This window comes from Pipistrellus kuhlii, unplaced genomic scaffold (genome assembly GCF_014108245.1).
Source record: "Pipistrellus kuhlii isolate mPipKuh1 unplaced genomic scaffold, mPipKuh1.p scaffold_m20_p_9, whole genome shotgun sequence".
Classification (NCBI taxonomy): domain Eukaryota; kingdom Metazoa; phylum Chordata; class Mammalia; order Chiroptera; family Vespertilionidae; genus Pipistrellus; species Pipistrellus kuhlii.
The window spans coordinates 46,658,173-46,680,065 of record NW_023425595.1 but is presented as its reverse complement, the minus strand read 5'-3'; the positions used below and the strand labels follow the sequence as shown (position 1 = coordinate 46,680,065).

The window sequence follows — 21,893 nt, the reverse complement described above, 5'->3', positions numbered from 1 at the left end:
CCGGGGGAGGGATCTTGGGAGGAATCTAGGATGCGTCTGGCCCACTCAGTCCTGATTGGCTGGACCCCAGCAGCAGCAAGCTAACCTACCAGTAGGCGCATCTGCCCCCTAGTGGTCAGTGCACATAATAGCAAGCAGTTGAGCATCATTAGCATATGATTAACGTATTACACTTCGATTGGTTGGTTGGTTCTGCCTTTTGGTCTATTTGCATATTACCCTTTTATTTTATAGGATATTTGCTTATAAATAGGCTTCTTATTGCAAAACTATTTTTAAAAATATGCTACTTTTTTATTCATTAAACAAAGGTATATATTGTATTTATATAATTCAGCTATTTCAACAGATTATTGGGCACTCTAAATGATTTTGAAAATTTTTAAAAAATTATCTTAGATTTTTAAAGGATCTTAAAAATAAAGCAACAGTGTCTTTGTTTCTGACTTTGTCCAATAATTTCCATTTTTTTCCTTTGAAAGTTAATTTCTTTGAGATTTTTTTTCAAATAATCATTTTTAGATTATGTACTTTCTCTCTCATTAGAACTTGCAGCACAATTCTTGTAAAAATTGTATTAATATGTGCTTTGAAACATAAGCAGACTTAAGTCTATTAATATCATTTTCTTTTAAAAATATACTTAGGCCCAGTGCAGAATGTTGCTGAAGGCAGCAGTGGGGGCCCTGGTGGCAGCTGCTCATTTGATGGCAGCGGGAGGGGGTGCTGTGGCAACAGTCATACCCATGGGTGACATACAATGGTAGACCTGAGAAGCTGAGGAATATGGTTTCTAGTTTTAGGTTTCTGAACTACAATGAACAGCCATTGTTGCTAGGCTTCGCTGGGCGGAATAAAAGTGGATGCAAGCATGACCTCCTGATAAGGGCATTGCATTTCTTGAAGAGCAGTTATAGCCTTGCGGTTCAAATTAAAATTTGGAATTGCATCATAGACACCAGCACCCACAAACTCCTGAAGGACCTTCTGATTTATCCACGTTCAGGTCTTCAGTTTTCAGTTTGGATGGTAGCTCATCACCTGTAGAACCTAACTTGGGCTGTGGCTGGAATCCACAGGTTGCCTTCCACTTCTGTGACATCTCGCACTCACCGTCCATTCCTATTGGTTCTGTGCTGCTTCAAGATACTAAGTCTATGCTTAAGATGCAGCGGCCATGTCCTCCAGTCCCTCCTGCCCATCCTCATGTGATGTTTAAAAACTTGCCCTTTTATGATGAGTATGATGTCCTCATTGAGCCCACGAGTTTAGTTTAAAGAAGTACTGAAGGGTCTCAAGAGGAATGTTTAGTTTTACTCTGACTTCTCTACAGGTTACAGAGATACACATATCTGGGGTTCCTTTGCCAGATGGTGGGGAGGATTATAAAATCCAAGTTCAACTGAGACTTTGCTTGGCAGAGACAACGTGCCCTCAAAGAGGTGGTTATTTCAAGAACCTATCTATAAAAGCAAATGGAAACCTTGTTCCTCCATCTAAGTACACACCACCACTACCACTTCTGATGGAATGATTAAACGGATGTGCTCTGGACACACTGTGAATGTTACATCTTTAGTTACATTATCTTCAGTTGTGCCAAACCAGATTGCCATCTCTTGGGCATCAAACATGGGAGAGACTTACTCCATGTCTGCACATCTTGTGCGACAGCTCACAGCAGCCATGTTATTGCAGAGATTAAAAAGGAAAGGTATTAGAGACCCAGATGATTCTAGAGCACTAATTAGAGAACTGTTTGCTGCAGACCTTGAAAGTGGAATTGTTCTAACTGACCTTGAGCTCTCCTTGATGTGCCCATTAGGGAAAACGAGGTTGACAAACCCATGCCGAGCAGAGACTTGTAGACATCTACAGTGTTTTGATGCTGCCTCATATCTGCAAATAAATGAGAAGAATTCAACCTGGGAATGCCCTGTGTATAAAAAAGAAGCTGCTTATGAAAGTTTAATATTAGATGGGCTTTTAATGGAAATTCTCAATGACTATTCCGATGTGGAGATGATCAAATTCCAAGTAGATGGCTCTTGGTATCCATTGAGACCACAGGAAGAAGCTATGGAAGTCTCCAGTCAACAGGGTACAGGAGTCCCCCTCCTCCCTAAGACTTGTTCATTGATTTCAGCCCCCATTACTCATACAACAATAATAGTAGCCCCCAGTTCAGAGATGCCAGCCAGGCAGGCAAGGAAGAAGAAAATAGGTATGATTGACCTAACAACAGAAGAGGAAGGCCCCCCTGCCAAAAGGAAGTGAATCTTTGGGTCAGTAACACAAAGCAGTGCAACCAAAGCAGTTCTCATGTATCAGGCATCTTCTGTGAGGTTGTCCCATGTGACTTTGGTTGATCCTGCTGCTATTCCACTTTCATTGACAGACTTCTTGGTACCATTGCCTCACACGCCAGTCTCAAGCAAGTCATCAGATTTGTCAGGGGAACTAAGAAGTGATAGTAATAATGAACTACAGCTTGGAACATTTTTTGGTACTGTGCAACAGTGAATTCAGAATTTATGGAATGGAAACAGCTTGATTATTTCAAAAAATATGACTGCCTTTTTAATACTATTGTCAGGTGCAAATGGTGCTCAAAAGCTGTCATTAAAATTTGAAAATGTTAAACATTTACATATTTAATCATGTAGCAATCATGTTTTGTTAAAGTTGATGGCTCAAGTAAGGAAAATGTGTTACTAATAAGACATTAGAGTCAGTTTCATATAAAGACACATTTAAAATCTAAACGCAACAATTTTAACTGTTAATAGAACAAACATTTAGAATGTACCATCAGAATTTTTAACATGATATACTTTTTAATTAAAAATAATTGACCACATTTTCAACCATGAAACACTTAGGAGGGCATAAATATATATCAATATAACCTATTGTTTCAATTTGAACTTATGGTGAAATAAACAGCATTTTGCTAAACTTATAAAACAAGTGACATTAATCATTCTTTATGAAACTTCAACTATTTCATTTGAGTTTTAATAGCCTACTTAAAATGTAAAAGGCAAGAATTTGATAATGAAGGTTATCGAAAGGAATAACACCTGACATGCCATATCAAATTTTAGAAATAATATTTGAGAAAAAGTTGTTTCAGTGAGAAATATTTATACTAGAACATTATTGGATTTTGTATAAGTGGCATCTGTGTAATGTTGGGGAGACAGAGTAGAACTTCAACCAAAAGTTTAGAAAACTGTCTAGGTATCTTATTATGCATTACATAATTCACCAGATCCATTGATCCCTGAATGAGGTGTCAAAAGATATAGATCAAGTTAATCTCTCCAGTCAACATGAAATAATAAAGAATTCCAGTACATGTAAAGAGCTGAGAATTGAGACAATGAAAATAGGAAGAGTCTTTGCACCTCAGTGGACAGCCTTCAGTTCAGGAGCTGTAAAACAACAGTTCGAAAATTACATCAAACCGGTGTTTATTTAAATTGAAGTTATAAAATGGGAATAGTTGAACATTTAGAAAATGAGCACTTATGAGCGATTTGGCTTCAATACAAATATTCCAACAGAGAGAGCAATGCTTTTCTTAGTTTTAGAAAAGTGTTTGTTATTCCAGTATTCAGGTAGACTGAGTGATTCAGAAAACATTAAAAGTAATCGGACATGTAAAATGAATAAACTATAAAAGCAGCAGGTATTACAAAAAAAAAATGTTACACCATTTGAAGCAAAGTAAGATTAAGCCAATTAATTAAATGGCATGCCAATAAAGTATTTTGGTGTCTGAGTCAATAATGGAGATGGTGGATATATAAAACTCTCGGAAGGTATTATAAGGGTTAGACAAATTTTAAACTTAGTGTTCAACAGAAGCAGAGAAAGGATTTTCTGAAGGAGATCATGAATATGAAAAGAAACTTTGCTTATGGAAATACGTCACCTGCTGATGACCAGTTTAATGGGGAAGTTGGAAAAGTTTGTTAAGATTCCCTTTGTCCATTGTTGGCTCAAACCCTGCTGTATCGTACAGCTCATGATAGATGTACAAAATGAAAAAAAGCATATCAGCAGGTGGGTTTTTTTACATGATTTGTAAATGGAATGATTTTTTTTAAATGATTGGTGCTATAGCTTTTATAACTTGATAAGCATTTTAAAGCATAGCTTTTTTAGAGATTATAAAGGACTAAATATACTTTAAATTTTGAACTTTAATCGTTCTGGTTATAAAAATATTTTAAATATCATTTCCACTAATATTCTATATTTTGAGTAACTGTATGGTATCAGATTTTTACTGTTACTTAAGGTGACAGTGAATGACAATTTATAGAATTAAATAGAAATTGACCTGTCTTAGTGAACTATACTTAGTATTTTTTTGTTGTTGTTTTTAATGTTTTGAAATTTAGTCAAATAGGGATGTATAGGAGAACTTACTTGGAATTGCATTGCTAGACTTTTCAGGCATGACATTTTGAATGATTTATTGTTGTAACTCTAATGCTTTGAAATGGTGTACTGGGCAACCTTTCCTGCTACTAAAACTTAATTGGTAAATCTCACATCTTTGGTTTAGAAAATTGCATTGGCTTATAACCCAGTATGCCTTGATAAAGTTTAGCTTGTAAGTGAGCAGAAATCGCCAAGTGGTTGCTTTGTGCAGAGCATGGAACTGTGTGCCCTGCTTTGGATGTGGTATTTTAAATGAAGCTCAATGTGTTGTATTTCTAAAAAGACAAATGTGAAGTATCTTAAAAAAATAAAAAGATATTTAGTCTGCCCTCATTATATTGTCCTTTTAATCATTTTCCTAAATAGCAAAGATTTGCCCAAAAGTCTTCTAAAATTCAAACATTAAATATCACAGACAGCAGAATTAATGTCCTCTGATATCTGCCAAAAAAATACATTTCTTCATCTTTAGATTGAAGTATTGAATTTCCTGACTTATAGAACAGTTCTGTAAAAAATAAGACTTTACCATCTTTATCTTCTCAATTAAAGACATCTTTTTGAAATATATATATTTTATTGATTTTAGAGAGGAAGAGAGAGGGAGATAGAAACATCGATGATGAGAGGCAATCATTGATAGGCTGTTTTCTGTACCATGCCCCCTACTGAGTTTGGAGCCCACAACCCTGGCATGTACCATTGACTGGAATTGAACCTAAGATCCTTCAGTCTGCTGGCAGACGCTCTATCCATTGAATCAAACCATCTTAATCTGACCCTCTTCTTTGGTAGCATGCATTTAAAATCTGAAAATACCTCCAATCTAGTTTGACTTTTTACATTTCTCATTTTTATTCTACCAATTTTGGTATCTCACATTTGCCTTTTGATACTCGGTATTTCTGCTCAAATTTCTTCACCTTCAACAAAATATCTATTAATCAATTTTAGAGAAACTGTTGGGCTTTTTTTTTTTTTTTTTTTTTTTTAATTATTGCTTGCTCTTCTCTAGAACATGCTATGCCATGAGACAAGGTTTGGTACTTGCTGGGTAGGAAAGCACAGAAAGGTTCTGCGATGATGTGAATTCAGACACTGCCACACATCTGCTCCTTTGTTGGATGAACATTAACGAACCTGTTAGTGGCTCTGTGAAGTTTCAGAGCAAAGAAGCATTTTTCTCTTCTTTTTTACTCGGCGTTTCTCTGATTTCAACATGAGCTTCATTTCTCCTGTAATATGTATGAACACTCCATGAGAAATACTACATCAGTGCTCTTTTTTTTTTTGGATGTTTTTAATCACATAGCACCTTTCCCATGATTAGTTAATGTTATTAGTATTTAAGTGTTTTTTATTGATTTTTAGAGATGAAGGGGGGGTGGGGGTGAGGTCTTGAACGGTTGCCTCCCACACAACACCACAACCAGGGATTGAACCTGCAACCTAGGCATGTGCCCTGACCAGGAATCAAAATGACAACTTTCTGGTGGGTGGGTTGATGTCCAACCAACTGAATGACACCAGCCAGGGATTTATTAGTTTTAAAATGTGAATATTCTCATATTTTTAAGAGTTATCTTACTATATTAAGAATCATATATGAAATAGAAAGGAAAAAATGCTTTAAGACCCTGTGGTTCATGGTAGCTTTAATATATTTCTTACATATTTTAATATCCTATATAAAAAAAAAGTGTAATATGCAAATCAACCAAATGGCAGAAAGATCTGTCACAATGCTGTGCACGGACCACCAGGGGGCAGGTGCTCAATGCAGGAGCTGCCCCCTAGTGGTCAGTGAGCTCCCACAGCAGGAGTGCTGCTCAGCCAGAAGCCTGGGGTCACAGCTGGTGAGCACAGCAGCAGTAGTGGGAGAAGCTCCCCTGCAAGTGGGCAGTACGGAGTGAGGGTTTCCCGGCTGTGAGAGCCCCTGACTGCCAGGGGGATGTCTGACTGCTGACTTAAGGGGATCGGCCTAAGCTTGGAAGGTGGACATCCCCGAGGCGTCTGGGACTGGGGACCCTTCCCCCTGCCCCCGCACCCCCCCCCCACGCCCCAGTGCACGGGTCTCATGCACCAGGCCTCTAGTATCTATACTAATAAAAGGGTAATATGCTAATTAGACCAGATAGACCAGACACCTAATGGAAGTCTGGAACTCCTTCTGAACAAAGTCGCAGCAGCTATGAGGGCTGAGCAAGAACAGGCAGCTGTGGCAGTGGACAGCGAAAGCAGCTGATGGGGGCAGCGCCTTCCCCTGATAGGCCCGGTCACCTCCCACAGAGGCAGCAGGAGAGGCCGTGCAGTGGTCCTGGAGTCCCAGTTCCAGTGGCGCAGCCCCTCCTTCTCCAGAGGCCTTGGTGTGGTCCCGAGATCCCCTCCTTCTGCAGAGGCAGTGGGAGAGGTGGCAGCAAAGTCCCAGAGCCTCTGCAAAGGCTGGACAGAGTGCAACCACAGTGCCTCAACCTCCCACAGCCCCTCCATTAGCCTGACTGGCCCCAGATTGCCTTCCCTCCCCACACCATTGGGCAGGGAGTGGGGCCAGCGCTAAGAAGCAGCTGGCTTCTTGTTGAGCCACACTTTCCCCTTTTGCCCTTGCTCAGCCAGAAGCTGGGCTCATGGCTGGTGAGCACAGTGGAGGTGGTGTGAGCCCTCCATGGCAGGTAGGCAGTAAGGAGCAAGCGGGTCTTGGACTGTGAGAGCCCAGGACTGCGAGAGGGATGTCTGACTTCTAGCTTAGGCCTGATCCCTGTGGAGTCCTGGACTGTAAGAGGCACAGGTTTGGGCTGAAGCCCCTTCCTCCCGCGCCCCCCCCCCCCATTGCACTATTTTCATGCACTAGGCCTCTAGTTTAACATAATGATCATTCTTACTTCTCCTTTCATACTGAAGAAAACTCTCACTACTTATGTGCAAAATCAAATGGTCATCCACATTGACCACCAAGTTTTTCCTCCTGGTTCTTTAACCATTCATTTAAAAGTACATGCTTTTAAACATTTTATTATGATCATAGTGTATAAAAATGGCCTTAAGTCCAACTGTGTTGGAACATTTCTCTATCACTTAGGCAGAGTATTGAATATTCCTGTAAGGTTACAAAGGTTAGCATTTCTGTTCTTATTTTTAAGATCAAGAGAACAAGATGAACAGTGACATGAGTTGGGCCAAAACAAACCTTTGAATCTCTGCATCATCACCTGGTGCCTACACCATAAGTTATGGCAGCTCCCAGCAGGCAATGAGCAGTTATCCCAGTGCAGGTCACAGATGAACAATGTAAATGAAATGAAAGTATAACGAAGTATCTGACAGTTTGTTATGACCTTTACTCTGAGTACAAAAAATCAATAAAAATCACAGGAAAACAGTTATTGGTTTCATCTTAATAATTTTGTCTTACTATATGAAGCAAAACAGAGATATGAAGCAAAATAAATGACACACAAAGAAGTGAATATATCACTAAGAAACTCGGCTCAAAATACATGGTTTGGGGGCTTGAAAATTCTTAAGGGCACTCTTCACATGCCCCTTATAATTATAATTACTTAAGATGGTTTGGATGTGTATGGCATATAAAAAAATAGCTTGGGCATTGGCTCCTAGGACTGTAGTACATCATTTTCATTTCCATCTGTGCTATCTTTCTAAATCTAGATCTGTTATTGAGTCTTGTTTCCTACACATTCATTTGTAGAACCCTAATGAGTCTGAGGCAGAACCCCATTGTTTATCCTCCTATACAATAAAGAAGTAATATGCAAATTGACCATCATTCCAACACACAAGATGGCCACCCCATGTAGACATAAGATGGCCACCACAAGATGGCCAGTAGGGAAGATCAGGTCTGCAGGGGAGGGGAGTTGTGGGGGACCAGTCCTGCAGGGGAGGGCTGTTTGGGGTGACCAGGCTGGCAGGGGAGGGCAATTAGGGGTGAACAGGCTAGTAAGAGAGGGCAGTTAGCGGTGACTAGGTAAGCAGGGGAGATCAGTTGGGGGCCATCAGGCCAGCAGGGGAGCAGTTAGGCATCCATCAGGCTGGCAGGGGAGTAGTTAGGGGTGATCAGGTGGCAGGCAGAAGCAGTTAGAGGCAATCAGGCAGGCAGGCGAGCAGTTGGGAGCCAGCAGTCCTGGATTGTGAGAGGGATGTTCAACTGCCCATTTAGGCACAATCCCTCGAGGGGTCCCAGATTGGAGAGGGTGAAAGCTGGGCTGAGGGACATTTCCCCCCTCCCTCCATGCATAAATTTCATGCACAGGGCCTCCAGTCTATATTATAAAAAGCCAGTGTCCATAGGCCTTAAAGACCAAATGACCAGTCACCAGGAGATGCATAGAGCATCTGTTGGTCCCTCCCCCCGCCTATAAGCTGCTTGCAGCAGTGGGGCTCATGGTTCATAGGCTCCCTTCTCCATGGCCCACAGGCTCCAATCACAGCAAGGCTGGCGGGTGGCATAGCAAGCAGGTGGGCATGGCAATGCATGTGTGGGTGGATGGGGCTGTGAGCATGGTGGAACGGTGGTGGGTGTGTGGGCAGGGTGCGAACACAACAGGAGTTGGGTGGGTGGGTGGTGTGTGTGTGTGGGGCAAATAAGTAGTAGAATTGTTTATATACTCACACACCACCGGTAACAGCTTTCTGGCACTGGTGAAACTTGCGCTCACAGAGGTCAAAATTCCTCAATCCCATTCAAGCCTCTGTATGGCAAATTTCTTCCTCACTGTATGTCCCCTTCTGTGGTCCTTTGAATTAGTCCATCCTAAATTAATCAAACACTATCTCCAACTATGTAGGTTCTCCCAAATGACTTTCTAGCAAATTATATTTTATCTAAAAAAAATAAACATATACCATTGATCTATTACAAATGTAACTACCTTTCTCCTCATTACAACCATATTTTTTATTCTTTACATGTAATTAAATTGTGTATATTTTTTAAGTTTCATTCTTTTACTCCCCTGAAGCTAGGCAAAAAATTTCTGAGGGAGGTCTCTCTGCATTGTGAACTCATACATTAATGTATACTTAGCTATATGTGATTATATAAATGTAAATTTAAATGAAATTATAAACTCAATTTCTTCATCACATTTAGTAAGATTTCATTTCCTCAGTAATTACATTTGGGTAGTGGCTTTCATAGTGGACATGCAGGTCAAAGGGTTGTAATTAAGATAGGTAGCTCTTGGCATTTGGAAAATGTCAATGGGACTGAATTTTTGAATTTTAGTAAAATAAAAAAGTCAAGTGGGTGCGACAGCCACTTCCTCATAATTGATCAGCTGATTCCAAAGATATAACTTGGTCTCTGTGACCCCCTAGGTCAAAGTGTGAAAATAAGTAGAAATTATAAGAAAATGGATTTCAGTTCCATATTAGAAACAATTTACTCTCCAGACCATAAAGTGGAAGACATATCTTCAGGAGCACGAAGTGGAAGATTATGTATTGATAGTAGAATTGTTTATAGAAGATCCCAGCCCTAGAAGAGTGGTTAGGTTATGATATGAAGGGAAGAAGAAATTAACCAAAGAACTTATATGCATATATGCAGAACCCATGGACACAGACAATAGTGCCATGAAGGCCTAGAGTCGGGGAGCGCAGGAAGGGGGTCATTGGGAGGAAAATGGGATTTAATGTAATACTTTCCACAATAAATATAATTTTTTAAAAGATCCATGTTGGTATTAATGACAATTTTTTCTAATAATCCTCTGGCTTTTACTATAAATAAATAATCAATTGCCAGTTATTTAAAGAAATCTTACTTCTCTCTTGTCACCACTGCTGGCTTCCTTTACTCTGTTTACGACATGAATTTCAATTCTAGAGCTTCACTTGAGGACCCAGAAAATTAGTTAAATCTCCACTCTAGATACAAGTGTGAAAATCTATAGGAATTCTACTGAGATAGCCAAAATGCAAGTAAAAACCAAAAAGGTGTTATAAAAGCTATTATAAGATATCAGAACAAGGAGAAAGACATTAAAAATATATATATATATATTATTGATTTTTTACAGACTGGAAGGGAGAGAGATAGAGAGCTAGAAACATCAATGAGAGAGAAACATCGACCAACTGCCTCTTGCACACCCCCTACTGGGGATGTGCCCACAACTAAGGTACATGCCCTTGACCACAATTGAACCTGGGACCTTTCAGTCCGCAGATCAACGCTCTACCACTGAACCAAACCGGTTTCGGCTAGAAAGACATTTTATAGAGGTATTTTGAAGTAGATAAGATACTAGTTTAGTTTTGTAAAACCTGAGTTTTAGTTCTGATTTTAGCACATTTTGCCTAGACATTCTTGAGTGCATATTTGAAGCTCAGTCTATTAATAGATCTAAAATAATCAATACTTTGACATTCACTATATCTTCTGGAAGCTTTCTAGGAACTGAAAGGGGTAGGGCTCAGGGGGAAAATAAAATAAATATACAAACTTACTAAGACAGAAGACTGAAAGCATCTCAGGTAAAGTATTTTCAGGGTATTTTTCTGAACCCTGCAGGATGTGTAAGACTATTATAGTGTATCATTTTGGATATTTGTGATTGTTGGTGATAATTTGTTATATTTTATATAGCAACTTATTTTTAAAAGTAAAGTTTATCAGTGCTTCTCTGATAAACTAATACATGATCATTATGGAAATAATGTCCTTTATTTATCATTAATTATGCACTATCAACATATGATGCTTGGTACCTTCTCAACATGATCTCATTTGTTATTTTTATTTATAGATTTTAGAGAGAGGAAGGGGAAAAAAGAGACATTGATTTTTTTTTCTTTTACTTACTTATGCATTCATTGGTTGACTCTTGTATTTTCCCTGATGGGCTAGAACCTGAACCTGCAACCTTGGCAAATCACTACACTCTGTCTAACCAATTGAGCCACTAGTCCAGGACCTCAACTTGACCTCATTTAATTTGTACATTTGAGAAAGCTTACACTTAGGAAAATTGAGTAACTCCCTCCATATTACATAACTGTTGTAAGTGGGATTTGATCTAGAATCTGTGTGACTGTAAAGTCAATTCTCTCCAGGTAATTATGACACTCAGTGACTTTCTGTGGTTTGAGACTTGTTTTTTCACCACATAGAGTACACCTTTGCATAAATATACCCATATTGGTCAAATTTGCTTATGATCAAATTCTGCTTTTCTTTGTAGTATAAGACTATAAAAATCTGGTGTAAATTCTTGCCAAAATTTAGTGAATGGAACAATCCAAAGGACCATATAGATTATTTCTTTCAGATAAACTTGACAAGGCAAAATTACTTACTGCACAGAAAACTTGCACATTGTACTTTTGTTCTGTACCTTCCCAATCCATTGATTAAGGCATTAATCTCATTTCAATCTATCCTTGTAGCTTCTTGTTATTTCAATTATATCCATGAGTGGCACATTTGTTTAAAAGCTTTTAGTAAAAGCTTAGTCAAGTGAAGCAAAGCAAAAAAAAAAAATAAACACTTGTATTTGCTTTAACTTCTTTTCTTTATTGGCCTGTAGGGAGAGTTATTTGGAATGATATGTATTAGAATTTTCTGCCTATTTAGTTTAAGTCTAACAGTGAAGATTGAATTATAAATGTTTACTAAATGATATGGTATCCCTAGTAATTGTATCAAAACCATGATTCTGGGTTATGTCACCTATTATAGTCTTAGAATATATCTTACCCCTGTTTTTTTTTGTTTGTTTGTTTTTTGTTTGTTTTTTTCTCTCCTCCTTTCTCCAATTTTTTTTTTCTATTATAAAAAATATGTCTCTGGCCCTAACAGGTTTTACTCAGTGGTTAGAGCAGAGACTGAAGGTCATGTGTTTGATTCCTGGCCCTTGCCAAGATTATGTCTGGGAGGCAACCAGTCAGTGCAACTCTCTCACATCAATATTTCTCTCTCCCTCCTCTCTTCCTTCCCTTACACTCTCTCTAACTATCAATGGAGAAATATACTTAGATGACAATTTAAAAAGAGTTTCTGGGAGATGCTCAGAGTATATGTAGGAGAATATATAATACAGAATATATACATATACAGAGGGTATGTAGGAGAAAGACGGGGAAAAAAATCTGAAATAATTTTGGAAGGAAGCCCAATCTTTCCTTGAGAGTTCTGGGTTAGATACTCTGCCCAATGGACCAATACCTATAGCACTTACATGATGGCATCTTTGGGTGAATTCATCTCTCAGCCTCTCTCTCTCTCCCACCATAGGCCTTATCTCTTTCTCTTTCAACTTGGCACTCTGTTCCCTCCTTCCCCACCTTCCCCTATTTCCTTCTCTGGGATACAGGCTACTGATGATTATAAAGAATACAAAGATACTAAATAATTTTCCTATGACTCAGCATACAAAAAAGCTTATAGTATATTTATGTTAACTTCTAAGGTCAGCCTAGAGCAGTAGTTAAGAGTATCTGAAGACAGAAAGAACTGATCTTGATCCTTACTGTGTGTACTAATTAGTTACATCATCTTGTTCTTAAACCTTTGGACCTCAAAATGAGAGTACACAATACCACAGAGTTGGTATTATAACTAGAGTTTAAATAAGAGTCTTTACATGAAATGCTTAGTATTATGACTTTTTCATGGTTCCGTGCTTCCTAAAAGATAATGTTAGGATAGTGCAGTTTTTCCAGAGAGGCCTTCTCTGCTAATAGGCAGGGAAAACTTGTATGGTCAGTGAATGCCTGGGCCCATCTTTCCTTTTAGTACTCGCTGGGAAAGCAGAGCTCTTATAAAACCTGTCTTCAGTCAAGATCCTTGCCTGTTTTATTAAAAAAATTTTTTTTAATTATAGCTTACATTCAATATGATTTTGTATTAGTTTCAGGTGTACTGCATAGTGGTTATATAATCATATTCTTCACAAAGTGTTTCCACTGGTATTTCTATTACCCAACTGCACCAAGCATAGTTATTATAATACTAGAGGCCCGATGCACAAAATTCATGCATGGGTAATGCACCCTCTCTAATCTAGGACCCATTGGGAGATGTCTGACTGCCCATTTAGGCCAGATCCTGCTGGGATTGGGCCTAAATGGGCAGTTGAACATCCCTGTCACAATCCAGAATTGCTGGTTCCCAGCTGCTTGCCTGCCTGCCTGATTGCCCCAAATCACTTCTGCTTGTCAGCCTGATCACCCCCCTAGTCACTCCCTTGTCAGCCTGATCGATGCCTAACTGCTCCCCTGCTGGCCTGATTGCCCCTTACTACCTCCCCCTGCCAGCCTGGTTGCCCCAAATGCCCTCCCTTGCCAGCCTTGTTGGCCCCAATTGCCCTTTCCTGCTGGCCATCTTGTGGCGGCCATCTTGTGTCCACATGGGGGCAGCCATCTTTGACCACATGAGGTAGCCATCTTGTGTGGTGGAGTGATGGTCAATTTGCATATTACTCTTTTATTAGGTAGGATATAGCAGCCCCATACTCTGAAGACAGTGAATGCTTTCAATCTCTTTCTTTTCTACCTAAGTTACTGGGTTTGAGGGCCATAGCATACTACAGGATCTTTTTTGTTTCCCTGACTTGGGCTTCTTAGATTGTATTCCTAGATGTTCTTTTCCCAACCCCTCAAAATCTGCTCTTTAGTTTTCTCCCACTCAGTTGGCAGCAGTAAGCTTCATGGTTGAACTCCTTGCCCTTTCCCTCCTTGGTCAGTTAAATAGCATCTTCTAATGGATAGAATAACCTCATGTGTAAGAGTCTCACCTCTTCTTGAGGACAATCTGGTTTCAGTTGTACAGGGAGATTTATACTTTTCCAGGGGCCTCAGAATTCCACTTCAGCTTTATTTGACTTGTTCTCATAAGAAACCTAATGAAAACTTTTTTTTTTCTGGGTACAGTCCCACTTATAGAGAAGATATTGCATTATTTGTGGTATGCATGCCCTCGCCCAATAGTTTTCAAATCTCTATGGGGAGTCAGATGGTATCTTATTCATGTTCTTAAACCCTAAAATATTGAATACATATCTCAGACAGAGTAAGGAAAAAATTTGCTTTTGCTTTAAGAAAATATCTGTAATCTGTGAAGGATGCCAAAGTTTCTACACTGAAAATTAATTGGGGTTTTCACAACTGACTATTGGTTTCCAGTAAAGATTAAGTGAGTGATCTTGATTTATATATTTAAAATTTCTCTACATTTTTCTATTTCCAAAATAAGTAATATTTTGCTTATGAAATTAGTTTCAGATTAGATATATTCAACTTCTATGTCCTAGAGCAGTCATTGGCAAAGTCATTAGTCAACAGAGCCAAATATCAATAGTACAACGATTGAAATTTCTTTTGAGAGCCAAATTTTTTAAACTTCTTCTAATGCCACTTCTTCAAATAGACATGCCCAGGCTGTGGTATTTTGTGGAAGAGCCACATTCAAGGGGCCAAAGAGTTGCATGTGGCTCACAAGCCGCAGTTTGCAGACCACGGTTCTAGAGGGTCCTTTGTTATTTTATCTTCTGATAGTCCTATGACTCTCTGAAGGGTGAAGGGAATTTGAAAACTGGAATTACAGAGCAATAAATAGTTACTTTCCTCTCCTGGAAGTGGGACTACTTTCAAACTATATTCTATCAGAGTTTGGTCATTGAAAGTATTTTTCTCTTACATAGTAGGCAACAAATCTGGAAGGATTTCAACCTCAAAAATGAGTCCTTATGTGGCCACAAGCTGAATGGCATTGAGTGATTTGCAACCTCTCTCAGTTTGTTTTAATATATGTAAAGTGATGGGTGATAATAAAAATACCTACTCACCAGGATTTTCATGAAGGAAAAATAATACATATGAATGTACTTTCTAAATTACAAAATACCTTTTAAATGGGAAATATCATTATAATTCTTGGCTTTCGATATAAGACAACATCCAACATTTAAAAGTCAGTTTAAATGTAGTGAATAAACTATAATTATCTATATAGTTGTTAGTCTGTTTAAAATGATATAAAATCAGTTTTATACTCTTTGAGAAAAATTACTAAGTGCAATCTATGTTCTTATAGGACCTTTGCTCCAGGGTTATTACCTGATAGTATGACTCTTGTAACTTTTGACATATTTTAGAATCTGTAACCATCAGATTTTTTAAAACTTAAATTAGCATTGCAAATTAATGCAACTGATTGGATCTCAAGAATGATGGTGGTCTGAACAAATCAATGTTTTTTAAATGTGCAGAAAATTGAAGATATATGTTTAGTGCCTTTTCCAGAATTAGGAAACGTGATCCCTGGTTTTTCAGTTCATCAAGCTGATAAATTAATAGGGTAAAATCATATGTCTAGCAAGGTTTTTACTCATTTATAATAAGGAATTGGAGGAAAACCCATTTCATGTAATTGAAAGCTGAGAGGATTTTTCATTAGAGAACTCAAATTTGAGTCCTAGCTGAACCACACTTTAGTTATGGGATTCATATCTAGGCAAATTATCTAACCCTATGAATTTCATCTTCCTCAGTCAATGAATTGTTTCTGAGAACCAAGGGAAACAGTATTCATTCACTTAGTCCATATATGTGTTTACATATATATATATATATATGTAATTTAGCTTGCAAGGTATAAGAAAGGTCTTATGATTATAGGAATAGCAACAATACCCACCCAACTACTCCTCACTCCCCCAAAAATCACAGCATTGATTAAAGAGCCTACCTGTTATATTTCAGACAAAGAGGACACTTTCAGCTTCTCTCTTGAAGTCTAGTAAGTAACCCAAAACACTGAGTAGTGGTCTATCTACAAATATAACTGTGGTCAGGAAAATAAGACATTAAAACCACGAAAGAAAAAATAAAACCAAACATTAAACCAGAAATTCAAAATCTTATGATAGAATTCAGCAAAATAATAATAATAATAATAATAATAATAATAATGTCAGTAATGAAAATAAAAGACTTTTTCAAAAATCCTAGAAACATTTTACATTATAGAATGTTCCAATCAATATATTTGAATATAAATAGAATATTAACAACAAATGAAAAGCAGCCTTAGAATAGAAGTTAAATAAAATATAAAGGACAAATAAAAGTAGGTATAGAATTTAGACCATGGAGTTCTAAAATATATGTAAGTGAAATAACTAAAATAAAAAACAAAACTATTATGATTACAATCAAAGAAAATACTCTAGAATACAGTTATCCAAAACTATATTTTGTTAAGATCTAATGAAACAAGGAAAAATTAATGCTAGACAGTGGACTTCAAGACATATACCACTAAAACTATTTGATTTTAAGATAAAATTTTCAGAGTTTCCAGGAAAACAATTATGTCATTTACAAAGAAAAGAAAAAATTGATTAGCATTAGACTTTCCAGCAGCAAGCTACAAAGTAAGGCAACCTTGGAGCATTTAAAAATAATTTAATAAATTAAAGAAAGTGGGAGACAAGCCATTTTACATTTGCCAAAATATTATTTAAGGATCAGGATATGTAATTTTATGTATATAATAAAAAGTAATGAAACAAGACTGGATGTTTGGTAAGAAATGAAAACAATAAAGAAAGCATGAGATTTCTTTGTCTTTTTATATACTTTTGAACAAGGTTAACATTTTACTTATTCAAGAATATTTATACATTACCATGGGTTAAAAAAAGAACAAGCCTCCTAAATTTGTATACAAATATAGAAAACTGATACTAAGTATAAATCAAATTAATAATACAAAAGAAAGAGGATTTTTTAAAGATATATGTATACCCTAATGGACTCAATCTTAAAACAAATAGCACTATTAAGAGGTTTTTACTTTACTTATATGATTTAGTTTTGATCATGCTATTAGTATAGTAATCTAAAAATATTTCTTATTAAGAAAGTATTTATACATTAAATATGTTTATGAGAACCTGGTATCTCCCTGTAGGAGGAAAGATACCTTATATAATAAGAGGGTAATATGCTAATTGACCGAACCAGAAAACGACCAGTCGCTAAGACCTGCACTTGCCATTGGGGGCAGATGCTCAACACAGAAGCTGCCTCCTGGTGGTCCATGCACTTCCTTGGGGGTAGTGCCACTAAGTCACAAGCTGCCTTGATGACTGGCAAGTGCAGTGGCCTGCCTCCACAGCCGCAGTCTGACATTCCCTGAAGGCTTCTGGACTGTGAAAGGGTGCAGGCTTGGCTGAAGAACATCCTAGCCACCCCCCAGTGCATGAATGTTGAGCACCAGGCCTCTAGTTAAAAGATAAACACTAAATAAATGAGAAAAGAGAAAGCTTTTCATGGAAATTATCAAATCATAAATGTAGAAGTAAAGGTAAAATTAGAAGAATCCATATTTTCACAACATCTATTGTAGTAATTGATTTGGCAATGATTATCTGCTTATACTAATTCAAAAGTGTCAACTCAAATATTACTTGCTTATTACAAGTGGAAGAAAAACTATCATCTTGTCTTCATAATGGATGAACTGACAGACAGTACCTTAACCAAATAACTAAATTTAACATGACTGATAATGGCACAAATTGTTATGATGTTCCTCCCAATATAATGCACTAAGAACAAACTATCACCTATCTAGTATTCTTGCTAAAAATATATATCACTTGAATCTATTTAGACAAGTAAACATGAAGGAAATTTGATCAATGAACTTCTACAGATGCCTCAAAAAAGTTAGTGTCAAAAAAGACCTAAATGATGATGACAATAACAGAAAACAGGCTAGCAAATGTCACTATATTAAAAAAGAAATGACTGGAGATAATGGGAAGCAGATATAAAAGTAATTTGGGATAGTGAAGAAATATGAGTATGAATATGAATATGCCACTTATATAGAAAATAGGATTGTAGCAAAGTTAAATATTTGAGTGGATGTATTCTATTGTGATTTTTAGGATAACTCCTTCTTAGAAATTGCATGCAAAAGTATTTGAGGTTGAGTGTCACAATGTCTAAAACTCTTCTCAATGTTTCACCACCTTCTCCTCAAATATATTTCTATGTGTGGTTGCAGGGGTATGTATATGTGTGTGGTATTTGTAAATAAGGGGAAGATTATTTGGAAGTTCATTGCATAATCTTTTCAATTTTTCTGTAGATTTAAAAATGTCAATATAAAATTTGTTAAAAGTAGTGAATATTACTCCTATGAATATTTTAGAGAGACATTTGCAAATTTTTTATGATATAATATTTCTTTCATTATAATAAAGATGATAATGATATTGTAATGTTTAGTATGCATTAGGCACTGCTCTTTTAAGCACCTTACATAGTGTATTCCATTGAACTTCACAGTAACTTTATAAGGTCAGTAATATATAATTCCTATATTACAGATGAGGAAACTAAGCACAGAGAGGTTAAACTTATTAATGACTACATAGCTAATGAAGAAAGGACTTATTATTTAAATAAACAGCCTTCTTTCTTAAAAGTCACAGGTGGCACAGTTGAGTAATATGCTATTATTATAATGTCAGTATTGGTTTATACAGGGCTTTTATATCTAATAATAGAGGCCTGGTGCCTGAAATTTATGCACGGGGGAGGGGGTGTCCCTTAGTCTGGCCTGCACTCTCTCCAATCTGGGACCTCTCTGGGGATGTCTGACTGCTGGTTTAGGCCCAGCAGTTGGACATCCCTCTAACAATCTGGGACTGCTGTCTCCTAACTGCTCACCTGCCTGCCTATTTGATTGCCTCTAACCCTTCCTCCTGCCTGCCTGATGCCCCTAACTGCTCCCATACCTGCCTGATTACCCCTAAATACTTGACTGCCTACCTGATCATCCCTAACTGCTTGCTGGGGGGCAGGGACAGCCCAGTGAGGGGCCATCTGTCTACCTTATCACCCCTAACCACTGGCCTGCCTACTTGATCACCCCTAACCACTCTGTCTGCCTACCTGATTGCCCCTGATGCTCCTCCTAACTGCTTACTTGGAAGCAGAGCCAGCCCAGCGAGGGGCTATCTGCCTACATGATCACCCCTAACCACTTGACTGCCTACCTGATCACCCCTAATTGCTTGCTGGGGGTGGGGCCAGCCCTGCAAGGGGCTGTCTGCCTACCTGATAATTCATAATAGCTGGCCTGCCTACCTGATTGCCCCTAACCACTTGCCTGCCTGCATGATCACTCCTAACTGCTAGTCTGCCTGCCTGATCACCCCTAACCACTCTGCCTGCCTGCCTGCCTGCCTGCCTGATGGCCCCTAATCACTTGCTGGGGGGTGGGGCCACCTCTTCAAGGGGCCATGGTGGTTCTGGTCTAAGGGTCATTATGGTCGTGACACTGTTATGGTGTCTGGCCTTTTATTATATAGGATACTAGTATGTATTTGTGTATGCATATTCACATATATACATGCTTGTGTAAATACATACATGTATATATTCACACACATATACATGCACATACATGCATGAAAAATAAGGTGTTGGATATCTATACTTCTTGTTCTGATGTGAATCTTTAAGACAACAAACAAGGCCAAGGCATGTAGTTCAGAATAAAAGGCTAGGGAGCAAAGCAAATATATCTTGTTTCTATGACAGTGGATAGTGTTCAAAGTTTGACATTCAGGAGTCATAAAAGGTTGCTGAGTTACCTCAGCAATATTGAGATAAAATTTTCATTCATTGATTCAGTCCCTGTTAACATGCATTTATTGAATGCATATGTGCTATGCATTGTGGAAGCCAGGAGTACACTGATGATTAAATAAATATATCTTTGCCCTCAAACATTTCAGACTATAAATAATTATGATGCAATTATAATTTATGATTTAAAGAATTATCAATTATGAGAATCTAAAGAATTCTGATGAGGTCATTAGTTGTCAATGAAACTTTTTTTTAAATATATATTTTATTGATTTTTTACAGACAGGAAGAGAGAGGGATAGAGAGCTAGTAACATCGATCAGTTGCCTCCTGCACACACTCTATCAGAGATGTGCCCGCAACCAAGGTACATGCCCTTGACCAGAATCGAACCTGGGACCTTTCCACAGGTTGACGCTCTATCCACTGAGCCAAACTGGTTTTGGTGAAACTTTTTTTTTTTTTAATGAAGATAAACTTAATTCAACTTTGAGAGTAAATAAGAATTTACAGAAGTGTCACCCTTTACCCATCTATTAATTTAAAAAAAAATTAAAAATATATAAATGACTTAAGCAATCCAAATTCAGATCAGTGTTGAGAACATAAAATATGCTTCTGCTTCTGCAAAGAAGACTCAGAAAGAGCCACGAAGAAGAAGAAGAAGAAGAAGAAGAAGAAGAAGAAGAAGAAGAAGAAGAAGAAGAAGAAAACAAGAAAAAAAAACAACAAGGATAGTATCTCTCTGCAACTCTCCTATCTGCAAAAAGGAAGATTAATAGGTTCATTTTTTTTTTTTTTTTTTTTTTACTTAAAACTCTAACCTGACAGAGGACTTGATTTTAGTTAGATATCACTAGAAGAGATTTTAAGGAATCATTGATGTCAGTAGTGGGGAACAGCCTTAGGATGCTTGATCTTTAAAACATTTGCTAGTTTACCATGGAACTCTCAACAAAATAAAAATGATGGTCCTGGCAGAATTTCCATCCATATTCAAACCAAGAAGTAGATCATCTGATAACAATGGTATGTGTGACTCCACTAGCTGGCTGAAAACTGTGAAATGCATTTCAATGGAACCCACCTTATCTTTTGAGCTGAGGTATGTAAGATCCATGTCTTCCTGGGAACCAAAGCCAATTTAGCAAATCTGACTTTCAGAGTAGCCACAGGAAAATCTCTCACCCCTGCTGGAACAGCTGTGAAGTGGATGCTCTCTAGCTCTGGACATAAAGAAAGAACCACAAAGATTCTGGCTCCAGGGTTTGCTCTTCTGTGAGTGATGTTTCTGCCATTGTTTTTAACCTCTTCTGTTTTCCTGCCAGAAGTTCACTTTCAGATAGTATCAGCCAATTTGCCCTTCACCATCTAAAACAGTGATTCCTTATTGCTTTCTTGCACTCGTGTGAACCATTATTTTTTGTTATGTTGTCTGATTTAAAATGTTTCCTTCTGACATTTTATTTTCAGGCTGTTTAGATTTTAATATTGTTGTAATTTCACTGGTCCAAATTATTCATGTTGCTAACAGATTGGAAGGCTTTTATTTCTTTTCTGTTTGTGTTGATTATCTGTAAATAATGTAATGCTCACCTAAGACTTTTAACTGAAAAATAGTATTAACTAGGTATTTCATCACCATAAAAGGTGTATTCAGGGAAAAAGAAAGGATTGCATGGGGTGCATGCATACATGGCAAGTCACACACACTTACTGCCCTGCGTGCCAGAATGGAGAGGGATTTATAGAAGATAAAAAGGAAGTTAAGGGGAGGGGTAGTTACTACCATAGAGCTTTAT

At 37.7% G+C, this 21,893-nt stretch overlaps 1 pseudogene; it reads left to right on the top strand.

Annotated features, from left to right (window-relative positions):
- The first annotated feature begins 777 nt into the window (after nt 1-777).
- LOC118713311 lies at nt 778-2,523 on the top strand (annotated as a pseudogene).
- The last annotated feature ends 19,370 nt before the right edge of the window (nt 2,524-21,893 follow it).